This window comes from Sinocyclocheilus rhinocerous, unplaced genomic scaffold (genome assembly GCF_001515625.1).
Source record: "Sinocyclocheilus rhinocerous isolate Xijiao unplaced genomic scaffold, SAMN03320098_v1.1 scaffold584, whole genome shotgun sequence".
Classification (NCBI taxonomy): Eukaryota; Metazoa; Chordata; class Actinopteri; order Cypriniformes; family Cyprinidae; genus Sinocyclocheilus; species Sinocyclocheilus rhinocerous.
In genome coordinates, this window is record NW_015630348.1 from 1,551,095 (window position 1) to 1,560,225 (window position 9,131).

Genomic DNA, 9,131 nt, shown 5'->3' on the forward strand with positions numbered 1-9,131 from the left:
TAAAACATAAAACATAAAACATACAGGCTTAATCATGAAACATGCCAATATTGCTATAGTATATATATACATATACATACTTGGCAGATGCTAGCAAGATTATAAAAGATATTTAATTGATTATTGGCTTAACTTGCAAAACAGCCTTTGCATTTTTTTTTTAAAATGATACAGTTTTTTTATGTTTGTTTCTTAGGTAGATCTGCTTTGCAATGTGTCCATCAAAGCGATCCAGATGTTAACATGCTTATTGGATTACTGTCAGTTAACTTAAAACTGTGTAAAACGACAAAAATATTGGTTTTTAATATCAAGAAGTATCTTTTTTTTTTTTTTTTACAAACTGTGATTTGTAGGGTTTGGGTTTTTATTGTTTAATCTGAGTTCTAACTGCATAAGCTGAAAGTGTTGAAACGTAAGAGTTTTATTGGTTTTTAGTTACAAGCTGAGTGCATTTTCACCCTTTTTTTTGGCAGTTGTATCAGTTATATCAATCAGTTGTGTCACTTATATTTACAGTTAGAAATTGTGATTTTTGTTTTGAAGGTGTATTTAACTTTATTAACTCAATAAAGAGAACCAAGTCTCTGTTGCTTCTCTATAGCGCTTTGTGCTTCACAGTCAGTATGAGTGTGTGGGAGAGTCACTTTCCAGTAAGATGAAATGAAAAGCTTTGACCTTCTCAGCAATGATTTCTCATAAAACTGTTCGGTAAGTGCTCTTTCATTCTCTTTCTCTTTTTCTCACTCTATGGGTTCAGTTTATCTGTTGCTTTATTGATGTTTCTTGTATTGACAATATCATTTAAGCATTAAATAATACAAATTTACATTAAAGCACAGCCATAAAAAGATGAAAAACACCCTTCTATCTCTCTCTCTCTCTTTATTCAATTTCTTCTTCTCTTATTCAGAAAGTCTGGTTCCTACTTACAACAGCATTGGCAGCATATGTTCTCTTTCAGTGCTGTATAAAGTCATTTTGCTTCTGATATTTGAAAAGTGTCACATTTTCTGTTTCACATATATGTCAGACTGAAAGGGAGGGATGGGGAGATTTATTATGTATAATTGAAGGAAAATACAATTCATTGTTAGAGACTTTATGACCATAGGCACGCACGGGTAATGCAAGAATCATATAAGCTTGCAATTACAGCTTAAATACTTCTCATGGGGTACTTTTCAAACTGCAGCTTTCGTTAAAGGGGTCATATGATGTTGCTAAAAATAACATTATTTTGTGTATTTGGTGTAATGAAATGTGTTTATGAGGTTTAAGGTTAAAAAAACATTATTTTCCACATACTGTACATTATTGTTTCTCCTCTATGCCCCGCCTTTCTGAAACGCGTCGATTTTTACAAAGCTCATCAGTCTGAAAAAGTGAGGTGTGCTCTGATTGGCCAGCTATCCAGTGCGTTGTGATTGGCTGAATACCTCAAGCGTGTGACGGAAATATTACGCTCCTACCATACTGTGATGCCCTGTCCGCCCGGAGCGACAAGACAAAAACATTAAAACCCATTATAAACAAGGCATTTGTTGCATCCAGTGGGGACATAATTACGGATTATAATGACTTATACTGTCTTTTTACGTGCTGCGTTGCATCACGCCGCGTAAACATAAAACCATGTCTGACTGCATTTGTGATCGGAGAAATGACAAACAACAAGCGCTACTCTACACTGCCCAAAACTCGCGTTTGACTCATCAGTGGCAAATATTCAGAACAGCCGGCATTGTAGTCTACTCTCCCAGGATCAGGAGACAGTCCTCCATAAAATGTGCTGCACACATCTGAATATTTGGGATGAACTGTTCTGGAACAGTGTTGTAAATACAACTTAACCACTGATTTCTAGTCGTGTCCTCTATTGGAAGGCCAAACAAAGTAGTTTCGCTTTCACAACGAAATGCAGCGCCACACACGGTGGCCTTGAGTGAGCGGAGGCCTGCGGTTAGAGCGAGTGGTGGCCGGCAGGCTTGAGAACGGTGCGGCCGCCGGCTTGCGGCAACCACATGTGACGACCCCGGGCTGGACTCCGCTTCGTCCACGGTGAAAGCTGAATTTGAGACTTTAGTCTTTGCAACTTTGCAGATCTTATTTATGCACCAAGAGCTTGTAACACTTCAAAGAGAAAGGAAAAATTTTAATTGCATCATATGACCCCTTTAAACTCTGGGAATGTTTTCATTGGCCACCTGCACACCGTGATGATGGCGTATGATAGAGTCTGAGTGCATTTAAACAGACGTGTCCCAGAGGTTGTGCCGGATTGGTGGTGCCCTTTTATGTGACATTTACACAGAGGATATAAACAAGACTGGGACATATATGGAGGATGGCAGAAAATTAGCTTGCCAAGGAATGAAACAGAAAGGGAGGTTGAGGGAAGAAAATGAAAGGGGAAATGAAAATGAACATGGGTGCATCGAGCTGGGCTAGAAGAGCGCAGAGGCTGAAAAAAGCTCAAGTAGGAAGCAAATAAAAGAAAGACTAACTGCCCTTCAAGAGTGGAGGAATGGAGAGTTTAACCGGCCAAATGAACAAGAGCAAACAACAAATGAGCCAATTACTGATTTTTAGGGTTGTTTAAATCAAACACATTACCAATAGTGTTAGTATACTAGTGCCCTAAATGGTGACATGTTGTCCTACCGCATCAGGATTTCCATAAACCTGAAAATGAACCTGCGCTATTGATCTCCTTTCATCGATTTCGCTGTAGGAAGGCACTGGGGCCGCTTGCCATTTGTATCTACTCTCTAGTTTGCCAATGCCCACTCAAAGGCACAGTGGCAATCTGCTGCCACCTCTACAATTTATGTGTGCTGCCTGGGTCACCCTCTCACTTCTGAGTGAGTTGGCTTAGGCAATTACTCCATTGCCAACAGAGCAGGAGAAAAGGGATGCCAGATATAGTGCGAGGAGGGACAGCTTGTTATAACGGCACCCCTGCTACCACCTGCTTGTGTCTATCTGCTCGCAGGCTATATACTGTACATCATTTGTCCTTAAAGGAATAGTTCACACGGAAAATGTATTTTGTGTGGGGAACCAAATATATACATACATACATACATACATACATACAATTTTTTTCTTCTTAAAATATGAATGCAGGTGTCATAGTGACCACTAGGTCATTGAGTAAATTCATCACTGATCAGTGAGCTGAGCTTCAGAATGAATCAGTCTGATTTGTGAATGAATCATTCAGTTTACTATAAATTAAAAAATAAATAAATAAATAAAACTAGATATTTTTAAAAAGCTGCATGTAGGTCTTTTTGTCATACAGTTACAGTGAATAAAATCATAGTGCAGTTGTGAATGAATCATTCAGTTTGATTTGTGATAGATCAGCTGGTTCAATAAAAAACAGACTCAAATAAATGTGTTCAATGATCTGGATTGCAAGGACAAGCTCACTGATTTAATGATTCAGCAGGAGTGATTCTGAAGTTAACAGCTCATCACCTTCATCAATGATCCTTAAATGAATAGTTCAACTAAAATGTTGTTTCCTATCTATCTATCTATCTATCTATCTGTCTGTCTGTCTGTCTGTCTGTCTATCTGTCAGTCAACTTTCTCTAAGTATGTCATCCCTTTTTCAGCACTAGTTCCTGTGAATTGCAGCACTAAATGCTTCTGTAGATGGATGGATGCTTGAGAAAAGTTTGGACCACAGCAACTGCTGTTTGCAGTCACAGAGCTTAATATGGCAGTGATGGTGAAGAGTGTGAAGGGGAGGTGTTGCTGCAAAAGCCGAGAGCAGATATGGAGAGAGGAGAAGAGAACTGCTGCTATCGGTCTAGGGCAGGCAGGACTGGCTGGCAGGATGCTGGGTACGAAAGGGCGTGAGGTGCAGTGCTGGCAGCCCAACTACAGCAGTCGCAGAGCCCAGTGGCTCAGCTTAGAGAGAATATCGACAGCCTCACAAAGGACTGGGTGACATGGGTCAGTGACAGGCAGCGGGAGGACTGATGTTTGTGTGCCTTTGTGTGTGTGTGTGTGTGTGTGTGTGTGTGTGTGAGTGTGTGTGTGTGTGTGTGTGTTATCAAAGCCAAGAGAGGGCAGTGAAAAGAATTGTTCCAGTGTGCGTGCAGTGATTTCCAACTACTACTTTTGAATAGAAAAATATTTTAATGGGTATACAGTATGTGCAAAAACGATATAGCTGTCACTGAAGAGAATAGACAGTGTGTGATTACGAAAACGCCTCAAACTGCATGTTAGTGGCTATGAAAATATTTGAAAATCACAGATTAAATGCATTTTTGAGTACATTCATGTAATTTCAAAACAGTTTTTTGTGTGTTTTATATAATAACACACCATAACATTGCATATTATTACTTTGACAAGGTGTTGATGTCCTGCATTTCTAGGGGAAAGAAAACCAAATGTTCAGACTTTAATAAAGCCGCTCTGGGTTTATAAATCACAGTGCATGCGCTTGATTTCTCCTGCCAGCATTTCTTATTATTTTGTGCCTGTGCCGTGACACTAGTCCTGATGATCAGGAATGGGACAGGCTGTGACAGGCAGAAGGAGAGGGAAGGACTATGGACTCTTCACATATCAGCAGACTTTTCCCCAGAGCACTAGACGTGCCACATATCAGTAGTCTCGTACATCCGTCGGCATGCAAATAAGCACTTCGCCTGAACTAAATAATACATCAGCATGTGTTTGAGCTGGAGCCACTGCCCCGTGGGTATGAGTTTTGGGCACTAAATGTCAGTCGGCTCAGCTATGGTGTGTTGATGCCACATCCACATCGGCCTCCAGTGGGCGGAATGTTATGTGGTCTAACCGGACGGAGTATCTGACAGTGAGCATGCGTTGTTTAGGCACAATTAGGGCACTAACATGCACACATAAATGAGTACAGTTGTCACGAATCAGGCCTCTGTGGCTCTCTCCGACGGCCTCCGGAGGGCACCCTCTCCCGAGTACTAACGTTCATGGACTACATTTCCCATACACCCCGTACCTGGGACTGATTCCTGGCACAGGTGTTTCCCCTTAGCTTCCCTATTTAAGCAGCTCCCAGACTCTCAGTGTTTGTGTTTATTGATCCCAGGTGTTTCTCGTCTTCCCCTCGTCAAGTCATGTGTATTTAAAGTGTTTCCCATTCTAAGTTTCTTTGTCCGGTATTAAATGTTCGTCGATCTCCCGGTACGTGTATGTTCCATGTTCCTTGTGGTTACGATTAATAAAGACTGTTCCTGTGAATTCTCCTTCGTCTCCTCGCTCCAACACAGTAGCAGCGACCGTGACAGAATACTGGACCGATGACAGTAAGTGGCGTCCCTTCTCCTCGCTTTTGTTTTCGGTTTTTCGAAAATGTTTTGGTTTTGCTGTTTGTTTTTTCCCGCGGCATGGAAACCGCCACTCGTTTTATTGCCCTAGTCCGTAGTAATCTCCCCTTCGTCGAGTATGCCTGGGAGTTCTGTGGGCTCGCCGCGGCGACAACATTAGATGACGCCACCATCAACTCTCTGTTCTGGCACGGGGCCAATTACCATTGCCCCGTGGACCTCCCAGACACCATGGGACTAAGCTGGAGGGAAGGTATCCTCTGGTGTCTGGAGAGCGTCCGGCCCTGAGCCAGAACCAGCCCGCCGTCAAGTCCGCCGGCCATTCCTCAGCCAAGCCCACCGGCCGCTCCGAAGTCTAGCCCGCCGGCCGTTCCTCAGTCAAACCTGCCGGCTGCTCCATGTTCACGTCCGCTGGCCGCTCTGTTGTCAAGCCCGCCGGCCGCTCAGCTCTCAAGCCTGCCGGCCGCGCCATTTACCTCTAACCAAAGGAGGAGGATGAGGCGAAAAAGACTGTTCTCTGCCCTCATCCTAGCCCCAGAGCTCGCTCCAGTGTCGGCTCCAGCCCCAGAGCTCGCTCCAGTGTCGGCTCCAGCCCCAGAGCTCGCTCCAGTGTCGGCTCCAGCCCCAGAGCTCGCTCCAGTGTCGGCTCCAGCCCCAGAGCTCGCTCCAGTGTCGGCTCCAGCCCCAGAGCTCGCTCCAGTGTCGGCTCCAGCCCCAGAGCTCGCTCCAGTGTCGGCTCAAGCCACAGAGCTCGCTCCAGTGCCAGCTCCTCGAAAGCGCCTTGCTGTGCCTTCCCAAGTCAAGCCCAGGGAGGGCCACAGTACCCGAGTGAGGCCCAAGGAGGGCCTTAAGGGTTGATATTTTCCCCAAGTATTTTTTTTAGTGGGGGGGAGCCTCCTGGTTATAAGGTTCCAGCCGTAGAGGCCGGGGTGGGGGCGGGGGCCTCCTGAACTGTCTGCTTCACCATGGCCTCTGGAACTGTCTGCTCCACCATGGCCTCCTAGTCTGCATGCTACGCCATGGCCTCCTAGTCTGCCTGATCCGCCATGGGTACCGCTCTGGAGGCCTGTCATCCAGTGTAAGCCAGTCCTGAGGGGCCTCCAGAGCTCCCCCCCCCTCCCCATTGGATGTTGTGTGGCGCGTGGACTCGCCTTCGGGGAGGGGGGAGTAATGTCAGTCCTGTGTCTTGTGTTCTCCTCCCCCACGTGCTCCATGACCCAGTTTTCCCTCATGTTTGATTATGTTTATTGATCCCAGGTGTTTCTCGTCTTCCCCTCGTCAAGTCCTGTGTATTTAAAGTGTTTCCCGTTCTAAGTTTCTTTGTCCGGTATTGAATGTTCGTCGATCTCCCGCTACGTGTGTGTTCCATGTTCCTTGTGGTTACAATTAATAAAGTTCCTGTGAATTCTGCTTCGTCTCCTCGCTCTTTCGTCTCCTTGCTCCAACACAGTAGCAGCGACCGTGACAATAACATAGTCAATTAATTTTTTATTAAATTTACAACGTGAACATTTTGTCATTTTTATTAATTAATTAATTTAATAATTTATTTATTCATTTATTTATCTACAGTGTTGAACACTAAATAAGACTATTAAAATGATTTATGAAGGATCATGTGACGCTGAAAACTGGAGTAATGATGGCTGATTTATTTATTTTTTTTATCACAGGAATAAATTTCATTTTAAAACAAAAATAGAAAACTTATTTTTTTTATTGTAATGAAATTTCACAATGTTACTGTTTTACTCTGTTTTTGATGAAATAAATGCAGCCTTGGTGAGCATAAGGGACTTCTTTCCTTTCAATTTTTGGTACTGTGTTTTGATACTCTTTTGATTGAGAAGTGATTGAAAAAAAAGTCTTCATTTTATTTAGCACTCCTTATGTTCTTTGTATTCTAAAGTAGAACAGATGAACTGTCCAAATGATTCATAATGAATCACAAACTGATTCAGACTAATGTTAACCCCTTGGACCAATTCATTGATTTGTTCGCATTGGCAAATTAACTACTTGGAAAATGACATTGATCTGATTCTAAACAGCACTGACTTGATTGCCAGTATAGTGAAATATTAACAGGGAAAAATAGTAAAATAACTTTGGCTTCTGAATGGCTACATTATTCAACAACAAGCAACTTTCCTTATTACAAACAGCTTAAGCGCATGGGCAAATACTATAGTCTAATATGAAAAGTGAGGTGCAAATAGAACAAAATAAAACCGAACAAATAAAGTGACTATAATTATACATACCCTCTAGCACTGAAAAACAGCCATGGCTAAAGTTTGCATCAAACCTCTGACTCTAACCCTGAGTAGTTCACATCCTCTTTGAGGTCAGAGGGTTCAGAGTCAGACTCAAACTCACCCACCGTTCAGCGCTCTGTGTAGAGGGCAACCCCTTGAGCCAGATCTCCAATGTTGTAATTGCTGTATTTACATTTTACCAGCCTGTGGGCCTCATTATGTGAAAGGATAGAGTGTGTGGGCTAAAGGATGGTGCTGTACAGTACATGAAGCCCCGCCCTGCTTCTATGACCCAGCATTCATCAGTCCTAACCTCCTGCCATGGATGCATCTACTGGAACAAAAGAAGAATAAACTGGATAGGAACATATTTGTTTATCTGTTGGAGCTGTGTAGCTCATAATGATCTAAGAAAACGTGTCAACTGTCTGCATATTTATTTCAGGACCACATTTTGAGGTCTTATTTGTTGTGACTAGACATAGGTTCACTTTTGTATTCAACCACCTGTTCAATTTCCATTTATCCAAGTTTGTTAGGATAAGTTATGTTCCATTTGTTAGTTTGTTGTTGTTGCTCAGGTTTGTTGATGTGCAGATATAACATCTGCAGGAGGGGTAAAGAAGGCCAACAGGTTTTTATGACCTGCAAGAAAGAAATCTTTAACTTATGCATTTTTTTTTTCTTGTTTGCAAAGTTAATATTTGTTCAGCTTCTGTTTAGTCTCCATGGTTATTTAAGTCTCAGCACAATATGTAGCCTTTTGTGACCTCCTGTCTTCACATAATATCTTTATTTTAATTTTCAGAAGGCCTAAAACCAAATAAAGCAAGTCTAAACTCTTATACAGTACACACTTAAACATTAAGGGCTAGAGTGAAAACCTTTAATTTTTTTATAGAGGCAAGAATGTGTTTTTATAAGTAAAATGCATGAACAAATTTACAGTTGCGAGTATAAATTACAGTTGTTAAAATTATGAATTTTGTGACAACATTTTTGTATTATATTTTAAAAATGGTATTTTTTAAATAGTAACATTTATTCAGATTTTAGTAATTGTGATGTTTTATGCTGTTTATTTACTGTTTATTATTAATTCTATGTGTTACGTGTTATGTGTTATATGACATATTTTAGTATTTTGTCTTTGGTCAATTATTATTTTTGTTTTCATGAAGTCATCACGTGGCCTTATTTTACCACCTATATGATAATAAGATTGTAAGATTAGAATTGGAATATTACCAGTTAATGAGATATATCAATATATCAAAATGTACAAATAAAATGCCATCTATAGTAATGCTCTAAATAATGTAACTGTATTTTCCACTGTTTTTCCAAGGAATTTCTGGCTGCCAGAGCTCCCAATATGTTCTAGCACATCTAAAAGAAAATTCACCACCACCAAAAATGTATTAGAGAGTGCGAAATGTACCCAATAGTGTACTTGGATGCTTCAAAGACTAGCAAAAAGTTAATCTGAACAGCTACAATATGAACGAAAAAAAAAAAAAAAAAAAAAAAAAAAAAA